Raw genomic sequence first — 9835 nt, 5'->3', positions numbered from 1 at the left:
AGCTCAGGATGTGGTTGGCCTTCTGGTCTGCAAGAGCACTTTACTGGCTCATGTCCTGCTTGCTGTCCACCAATACCTCCAAGTCCTTTTCTGCAAGGCTGCGCTCAATCCTTTTATCTCCCAGCTTGTATTGATAGTGGAGGTTGCTGCAACTGTGGTCCAAGATCTTTCACTCGGCTTTGCTGGATCTCGTGATGTTCTCTCGGGCCCACTGTTCAAGCCTGTCTAAGTCTCTCTCAGTGGCATCCTGTGGATGACATTCCGCTGTTACTTGGAAACAATGCCTCTGTTTCTTATCCTACATATATTTACCTGTTTTAGACTTGCAGCATCTTCTTCCCTGGCCATGAATACAGACAAATTTCATTGCAAAATTGTTTCAATGGAAAGGAACTGTACAAAGACAGAGAGATCTTCTGGGAATGCAGACTTAACTACCATTTTCCCTTTTCCAGAGCTAAGCCAGGCCTCTATCAAATCTGTCAATAGTGAAACAGGCAGTGAAGATCAAGGGTTACAGTGGAGAATTCTCAAGAAGATTTCCAAGTGCTCTTTCTTCAGTATTGTACCACAAATAAAAGTCACACCAATGCTGCTTTTAGTGAGATCTCACTTTCAGTCTGTTGTGGCTTTGAAATTATCACATAGACATTTATTTTTTCATGTCTTCTGGCAGTTACATCCTAGATCAGGACCCAAAAAGCATGCCTTAATGAGACATTTTCATTGCCAAGAATCTAATTTCCCTTCAGGTTCTTGGTGATCATGTGTGCTCAGAACAGATAAGAATGGTCCAGGTAACTGTCCCTTTCTTTATGAGGCCACATTTTCAGCTTGTCTGTGCTTGGTTACATCTGTTGCCTAACAAGAATTAACATTCTTTGCAAGTTTCTCACTCTGAGACTGCAGAAAACCGTGGACAAATAATTAATCTTTTACTCAAAGTAATACCTCTAGCTGTTCTTACCTGAAGGACGTCTGGAAGTTAGTGTCCTTCAAGCACTCTGAAGTTCTCTGTGCTCAGTGTAAACCCACACCAGATTATTGTATAGTCTTAGTCTACCCTCATTTACAAGAGAGTGAGATTTGAACAACTATCCAACCAACGTCTATGTTAGTGTGTGCTGTACGCTTTCCATGCTCCATTGGCTGCACTGAGCAGCAGCTAGTCAGCGTAATAGGTACTTATACAGCTACTGCATATGCAGAAAACTAATTTCAGTGTTTTAATTTCAAACTGAATCTCACTGCACATTTTCATATCCTTAAGCTTTCTGCCTGCCTTATCCTATCAACGCTCTGGTTCTTCATATTTGTTACAACAGATCAGAGACATTACGTGATAGTTGATCTGTGATCCAAATGCGGATAAAACAACAGCAGGTCTAGGCACTTTGTATTGTTGATTTATCTATAACTATTACGAGCCTTGCTACTGCTACAAGCATCCTAATGTCATCTTAAAATAAATAAACAAATAAATAGAAATAATAATGTTAGGAAGCAGCTAATACTGATCAGATGGGCAGAGTAGCAGCCAATATTTACACAAAATGGAAATTTTTCACATGTGCTTTTACATTTGTACAGTAATTATAGGTCTCCTTGGATGAAAAGGAGATAATAGACAGAACTGTAAGGCCAACATGGTTTTCAGCAATTGGCATGAGTTTAAGATGAACAAAAGGGAGATATAAAGACTAAGTTAACTTTTCTGTCATCTTCTCTATTGAACTAGTGGATGTGAGATATTAATCTATGTTTATATGTGCATTTTGTATTTTGAATAATTAGGTTTCAAATGAAGAGGTTGAGAGAGAGAAGTTGGTATGTTGAGGGACTCTTCTTTTGCTGCAATCAACATAGAAACAAATTGTCTCTTAAAGTCATGGATAATTCAAGGACATTTCATGATGACAGCACTTCAGAAACTATGGAAATGAAGATGCATCTTACTGAGTGTTCATCTATGGTCGCATTACATCTGTGCCTATGCTCCAATTCATTCTAGTAATTCAAGGGCTTTCTTACCTATGTGCATCAATAAACCACTCCAGAGTTTTCACTTCTCCAAGTTAAATAATCCTAGCTACTTCAGCGTCTCCTCTTATATCACGTGTTGTATCTAATCATCCTCATGACCTTTGTTGGACTTGTTCCATTATGTCCATATCTTTCTTTACTTGAAAGACCAAAACCAGACCCAGTACTACAGATGTCTCATCAGTTCTGGGTAGAGGAGGATTACCTTCCTTTGACCTGCTGGCAACACAGCCTGTGATACTATAGACTATTCTTCTGCAAAAGCACACTGTCTGCTTACAGTCAATTTATTGTTCACCGGGACTCCCAGATTCTTTTCAGTCAATCTGCTTTTCAACCAGTTGGCCCCAGTATGTACTGCACTTCCCTTGCAGAACTTCTTGAGGGTCTAGTTGGTCCACTTTCAGTCTCCTGAGGTCCCTCTGAATGGCAGCATGACTATCTGGTATATCAGCTACTTCTCCCAGTTTTGTATATTCTGTAAACTCACCAACTGTGTACTCTGTCTTATCATCCAGATCATTAATGAAGATGTTAAACAGTATTGGTACTGACCTGTACCAGCCCCAGGATAGTACTAGTGACTTGCTTTCACTTGGAATTTGTGCTGTGGATCACAGCCTGGCGAGCCCTTTTTTGTTCATCTCATTGTCAATATATCTAGTCTGTATTTCATAAGCTTGCTGATTGCAGGGAGGAAAATTCTCTCTTAAGAAAGAGAAGGTGAGGATTAGCAGAATACTTGCAGATTCAGGTTTTCACACAGAATGTCAGATGTGCTAATATCTATTACTCTATAATTGTGTTGTCATTTCAAGAGAAAACTGGACTGGCATTCAGAGGGAAGTGGGTGACCTTGACAAGTGAAGAAATTGAAATAGTAAAACACTCAGTAGTGCAAAATAGGATTTTATGAAGAAAATCTAAGATCCTAAAGATGAAGTTTGATTTGTTTATAACAGTAGTTATTTGCTATGTTGCCTATAGTAGGTCATAACAATATTGAGGTCTGGTGTGTGTCTCGCTCCAATTTATAGGAGGGAGAGGAGGTTCTTTGAAATATGTATGCCCGGCGTGAGATTAAGAAACAGTGGTTCAAATGTTGGTCCGACCAGTTTATTACAAATGTTAATAAGGGAGATGGGGAAAGGGGAGGACGGACACTATTAAGGATTGGGGTGATGGGGAAGGGAAGGCGAGCGATAGAAAAGATAGAAAGAGGCAAGAATTGCGTAAAGCGGGGATAGTCACCACCAGGATCCGGCAGCAGTCCCGTTGCACGACGTTCCGACGGTCCGAGGCCGAAGGGCAGGAGCAGCGAGGCCGGTCTTGGGCAACGAGAGGGTGCAGGTCAGGGAGGAAGCAGCAGGTCTCAGGTAGCAGGCCCAGGGAAGTCCGTCAGCAAACGGTCCGTAGAGGAGGATCGGAAGGCAGGAAGCTCGTGTCGTGGTGAGAGATCAGTCTCCACGTAGAGATCCGTCTCCACGTTGTGGTGAAGGATCAGGTGGCAGAGAACCCCTCAAGTCTGTCGTGGTGAGAGATAAGCCTCTACCGTTGCCGTGGTTGTGGTGAAGGATCAGCTTCCACCGTTGTGGTTATTGGACCCTCTTTTATCCTCCATTTTCTGCTGCCTACGTGACATTCCTGGGTGCTTGAGCAAGAGTCCTGTGCATACCTCCTGAGATGGCCATTTTCCTTGAGATAAGTCCACACAAAAAGACCACTTTCCGGCCATTAGCAGCAGCTTATCTCTCTCTCGATGCCCCTGGCCTTGTCCATCTGTGCTCCTTAGATGATATCACAGTCCTTAGCCAGGACCTGTCCATCAGTGTCCTCAAGACAAAAGATTTCTCTGCCTTTGCCCAGGACTTGCCTGGACTTGTTCCTCAGCAAACTTTGAGTCAATGATATAAAAGAATAGTCTCTTACAGTGTGGGACTCCTAAACAGGCCTTTCTCCATTTACAGGCCTTGTTCAATTAACACAGCTGCACACATAAACAAGGTAAGTTTCTATTCGTGCAGGAGTGTTTTAGTTAGGGACTCGCTTCTATAGGTACATGTAGCACTCTGTGCATTTGCATGGTAGTGGCAGTGGATGAACATTAATATTAACCACCTTTGTATGGTAAAAGATCAAGTGTTTAGCCCAGTCTGCTATTTGGTTGAGATGTGATTGTCCGTGGACCAGACTCTAAAGGGAAGTGAGATGGAAAAAAGATGCTTTGTTGTTACCATCTCTAGTGATATCCTTTAATACTTGATATCTCTGCTAGGTAGAGTTGTTTACTTCAGTTCTGACACTGGATACAGCACAAGTGTTTCTGGGCTTGAAGAGCCATAGTTGTATTTTTGTACCTGCACCTTCCCTGGGATTGGAAGTAAATAACAGGGAAGGAGGTGGAGATGTGTTGTGTCCCACTATAGGTGCTTCTCTGGTGTTTCTCTAGGAGGACTCAGAGATGGCCTCCCAGTAAATGGCATATACACAAGTGTCCCTTAGCAGAGGTCAGAGGCTTTTTAGATTTTGACTGTAGAAGCTTATCACTTGATTTGAAGAAGCACTTCTGGGCATTAAAAATATGTAGTTTTGTATCCAGCTGTCAGGTTTCTACAGCACAAAACAAGCCAGCATTGCTTGCAGTCCCCCACTGCAATTCCTCTTTTTGGTTGTGCCCTCACTGGGGTTCTGCGGAGCTAGTCAGAGGACTACCTCTTCACATCGTATTCTGACATACCTCTGTCACCACACTTCATGTAGAGCTGCCTATACTGCCTATGCTCTCAATTCTACCACTCCAAACATCCAGACTCTTAAGGAATAAATACCATTTTCTTTTTGAAACTTTCTTCATTAGACCAAGTATCAATTAAAATAATGGCTACACCACAGAAAACTGTACATTTCTTTCATTGTTCAGTTCTCAGACCAAAGATGAAAATCTTTTTTTTTTTTTTTTCCTGTAAGGAAAGAAAATTTTTACATTAGACACTGGCAGAGAATTCTTGTCCAGTCACAGCCTAATTACCTTTCTTCCTGAGAAGTATTTGGGCATGAACAGATAACTGTCATTTTGCTATCCAGTTCTTTCATCTTCCGTCTTCTTGAGGTTACAAACTCCAAATGAAGACAACACTAAATTAATATGCTATTCACCACTACTTTTTCCACAGTCAATTTCTCACATGGCATAGAAAAGAGGGTGAGTCTTTAGGTTTAGCTGAACGAAAGAATTTATACAAATATGGCAAATGTCTTCATACATATGTTTGGATACTTTTCACATAACTTTAAAAGCTGAAAACTTGAATTCAGTTTTAGCCTTTGTATCATGCTTACTCACTTTATCTAAGGATAAGTTTCTTTAGCTGCATGCTGCAACATTGTTGAAAATAGAATCATAGAATCATTAAGGTTGGAAAAGACCTCTAAGGTCATCCAGTCCAACTGTCCAGCTACTCACCAGTATTGACTTCTAAACCACGTCCCTAAGTACTACATTCACTCTTTCCTTAAACAGCTCCAGGGATGGTGAATCCACTATCTCCCTGCGCAGCTTGTTCCAACGCCTAACCACTCTTTCTGAGAAGAATTTCTTTCTAATATCCAATCTGAAATGCTGATGCATTCTTACTCCTTGTCCTTCTGGAGCACAGCTTCTCCATGCTCACTTGGCTGCCTCCATGAGAGAGCTGTTGACAAGATTCCTACAGAATCTGTGGATTCTCTGCCCAAAACATCACTCTCTCCAATGTGCTCTGCATTTTACAACCTGAAATCTGTTCCTCTGGTTTCTTCCTCTTTTTTTTTTCCTGCATCCATGTAGGAACAATTAATGCTTCTTTAATAAGTAGGAAGAAGTTTACTGCTTTGCATGCATTGTTCTACATTAGCAGATATTTGTTTTATTGCACTGCAAGAGTTATTAATGGACAGGAAATAAAATATGATTTTTATTCAAGCAGAGCTCAATATGACTGCAATAGATTTGTTATTATCCTTTTCAGAAAGCAAGGACTGAAGAGAAGCAACAAGATTGTTAGGGATGGCAGCAGTTAGACTGAAATTACATTCCTGAGAATGAGGTTATGTGAATTAGCATGGTTTTGATGATGTTACAGTCATATATTCTCAATATATATACTTAAATTTCTAATCTTCATTCTCTTCTCATACATATTTCATAATGTAACAGAATGTTCAGATCCTAGAAATAGTACAATAACGCTTAAAAACAAAACAAAACAAAAAACCCAAACCAACCAACCGACAACCAACCAAACAAAAACACTCAAGAAAAAAGGAGGTCTGTCTTTTAAAGAAATAGAAGCTAAAAGAATAATAAACACACTGTGGTGTTGTTGCACCTTTACTCTAGCCCCTTAGGGCAATTTCATTCTTAGAAAGAGGCATCTGGGCCCTGTGTAGATATTGATCCTTCCAAGGATAGACAATTAGAATAAATTACTGTGGCTGTGGAGAAATTCTTTGCCCCTCTTCCCTTATTCTGATATTCTGTGGATGAAGATAAGAAAAAGAGTGAAATTACCAGGGATCCACCTTCACTGTAGCCTGAAAGGCCAACAGTACCACAGGTTGTATTGAGAGAGGTGTTGCCATGAGGGCAAGGGAGGAGATTGTTCCCTTTTAGTCTACCCTTGTGAGACCCCATCTGGAGTATGACATCCAGACCTGGGGGCCCCAGCACAGGGAAGATGTGAGCTGTGGGAGTGGGTCTAGGGAGCTTATAAACAGGCAGATGGATGAATTTTTGCATGGGCAGATAGTGATAGGACAAGGAGGAATGGTTTTAAACAAAAAGTGTGAAGATTTAGATTAGAAATTAGCAGTAATTTTTTACTTAGAGGGAGGTGAGTCTCTGGCATGGCTGTTCAGAGATATGCAGATGCACCATCCTTGGAGGCGTTCAAGGCCAGGTTGGAGGAGGCCATGGGCACCCTGGGTTCTCGGGGGGCATCCCTGCCTACAGCATAGGGGTTGGAATTGGGATGCCCCTTTCAGCCCAAGAAATTCTATGATCCTATGATTCCAAATTTTACCTGTGGTGACTGTGCAGCATGAGCAGTTCTAATGCCACTGTATGCTCCCTGTTGTTTATCAAGCTGATAATGTCAGATCATTTCTAGTTGAACAGAAAGCCTGCCAGATGAGGAGACACAATGAAAACACAACATTCTTCTCCTGCTTTCTTCTTCGTGTTTTTTACAGTACAGTGCACCATTTGTGGTGTTGAAATATCCCCTCTTGTTAATTTCTCTGCTTTTTCTGAAAGCTGAAAATTTCCTCCCTTTTTGTAGTGCCAAGAATCACCCAGACATTTTCTATTCTTCCTACAGTGAAATAAAATCACAAATACATAACTGATGAGGAAATCTCTGAGAGGACTGTGCTTTGTGATATAGACGTCATTGACAGGGAGGGAGCTTAGGATGTCCTGGGATAGCAATTTGTGATTTAGATGTGACAAATGCTCCCTTCATTTATAGATAATAGCCCTTCTTTAAAGGACTGAAGTAAGATGTTCCCACTTCACTGAAGGTAACAGAAAAGTAAGGTTTTGTACATTAAAAAAAAATCAGAGCAGAAAGCAAACTCAGTTTGGCTACTGTTTAAAGCATTTTAAAACTGTTGAGTATTATGTACCTACTGTTCCTAACCTTCCAAGCCCTAAAACAAAGAAAACTGGATTTAAGATAGGGTAGCAAGCACTAGTATATCACATTGGTACTTCTCAGAACTTCATCCAGTTTTCTTCCTATATACAGACTCCCGAACGGACCTGATCAACCACTGATGTCAAATACAGCATACGGGGTCCTCTTGCTATATATATTAACAAGCTGCTATAGATTAGCCTCTGAAATGAATTTCTTAAAGCAATTTCAGAATGTTAGCTGAAAGCATGAATGCTCTTAAATCAAAATTTCCTGGACTCTTGCTTTCTGAAGCATCAAATCATGAAATATTACAGCAGAAAAAGATAGGTAATAAAACAACTGCTGCCTCAAAATTCATTTCAGGTTCCTATGCTAATTCTGTGCTCACCAACCTATTTTTGCAAGGAAAACTTTCACAAGACTGAACAGAGAGGAGTGATTAAATAGCACACCTGGTTCTAAGACATTACTTCATTATGTTATAACTTGAAAAGGTACAACTACAAATAGCAATTATGATGTAGTTACTGTGAAATAAATTCTGCCCATGACAGCTCTCAGTGGGCAGGGAAGAGATTGAGTGGAGTGTCAACGGTTTACGGTCTAGTCCAGCCCGGTTCGATGACTAGTGGGGTGGAGGGATTTTTTTGCAAAACCCGCACCTCCAGAAGAGGGAAACAGGGGATCCCCTACAAAAAAGAATAATTAAAAAAACAGCAGCAACGATCTGAGGAGAAACAAACTAATTTAGTAAATATAGTATCAGAATGCACAATAACACGTTATAATACAATATAATTCAATATAATTGTTAAAAAAAATCAAATATAATTGAGAGAAGGATTGCCCGAGAGATAAAGGCCTTACACTAATATTGAAGCCTTGTGTGCAGTCGGGAGCAGCAGCAAGATGATCTGAAAGCGAGTACGACGAGACAAGAAGGCAGAGGACCCAGGTCAGGTGACCTACAGGCCTTATATCTGTTCCCCTGAGCAGGAATGATAACAGTACTCGAACAGTCTTCCGGAGGAACGTAGTTCTTCTCTTCTGGACAAGTACCTGGAACTAGAGCATTTGCTCTTTAACTCCCAGTACACTGCATGATGTTATGATGTGGAATACCGATAACCAAAAATCATAAAATCATGACAGTAGAGCCTTCAGTTAATTTACACAACCTGTTTATACATGAACACTAAACCCAGCTCTCATTCCTCTCATTCAATACTCACTTTATATTTTCCTCTCCATACAGCTTCCAGTGAAGTGTCCCTGTGTTCCTGAGAGAAAAAGAAAAAGGAAGATTTGATTCAGTAGCAGAGCGAAGCATGTGTTCAATTACAAAAGCAGTATAATCTCTGCCGTAAGTCTAATTAGTTATTGTTCCCTTCAATAGCACTAACTATGCTCAGGTGGCTTGCAATCCAACCCATACATTATAGACACTGCCCAAATTCCAGAGGCAGAAACCCACTGATGTCATGTGTAGTAGAGCATGAAAGGGCCTCAGGGTAGGTCTTCCTGGAGCATAGTGTTCTGGCTCAAGTTTTCGAGGAATCCTGTTTCTCAGCTTTCTTACTGGCACTGCTCTCTGCCAGCTCAGGCTGTTCCTCTTGGCCAATCAGTGTAATGTGGGAAAGGAGCCTAAATCCTCAAACTTAAAATGTGCAGCATCCTCAGTAATTAATTCCCAGCAACATGATTTTCTAGAATGGAGACGTAAACTTAACTAATGAACATTTTACACAAGTTTCTGTATGCTAAACTTGTTTCTTCTGACCAGGCTGTTTATACCATAGCAGACACAAGTTTAGATTCAGCACTGCTCTGTGAAAACATTTCACATTTTGCATGATTTACTATGTTAATCATGATCAGTAACATCAAAATAAGTGGACAAGTATACACAGGATGGTCTCTCTGGTCATTCTCTTCCTGTATATCTTTGAATAAGACTTTGGATAAAGGCAGAGAGCTCTAAAGGAAGGCCCTTCCCCTGTGAAGAAGAAAACAAGTGTTTGGAGGTTTGGTGCACCTCAACAAGCTGCCTTGTTGAGAGAGAACTTTCCTGAGTGAAGAGATAAAATGTAAAGCAACAGCAGCTGTGGGGTAGA

The 9835-nt window shown here is 40.8% G+C and overlaps 1 long non-coding RNA gene across 1 annotated transcript; it reads right to left on the bottom strand.

Annotated features, from left to right (window-relative positions):
• Positions 1 to 7104: 7104 nt before the first annotated feature.
• Positions 7105 to 9189, bottom strand: LOC112532186. Its single transcript, XR_003074618.2, has 3 exons — positions 8954 to 9189; positions 8589 to 8786; positions 7105 to 8410 (listed from the first exon to the last, which is right to left on the bottom strand). It is a non-coding gene; the product is annotated as an uncharacterized LOC112532186 (long non-coding RNA).
• Positions 9190 to 9835: the final 646 nt, after the last annotated feature.

The sequence above is a fragment of the Gallus gallus genome, chromosome 3, assembly GCF_016699485.2.
Source record: "Gallus gallus isolate bGalGal1 chromosome 3, bGalGal1.mat.broiler.GRCg7b, whole genome shotgun sequence".
NCBI lineage: Eukaryota > Metazoa > Chordata > Aves > Galliformes > Phasianidae > Gallus > Gallus gallus.
Note: the sequence above shows the minus strand (reverse complement) of the source record. Positions and strands in the feature narration are given on the sequence as shown.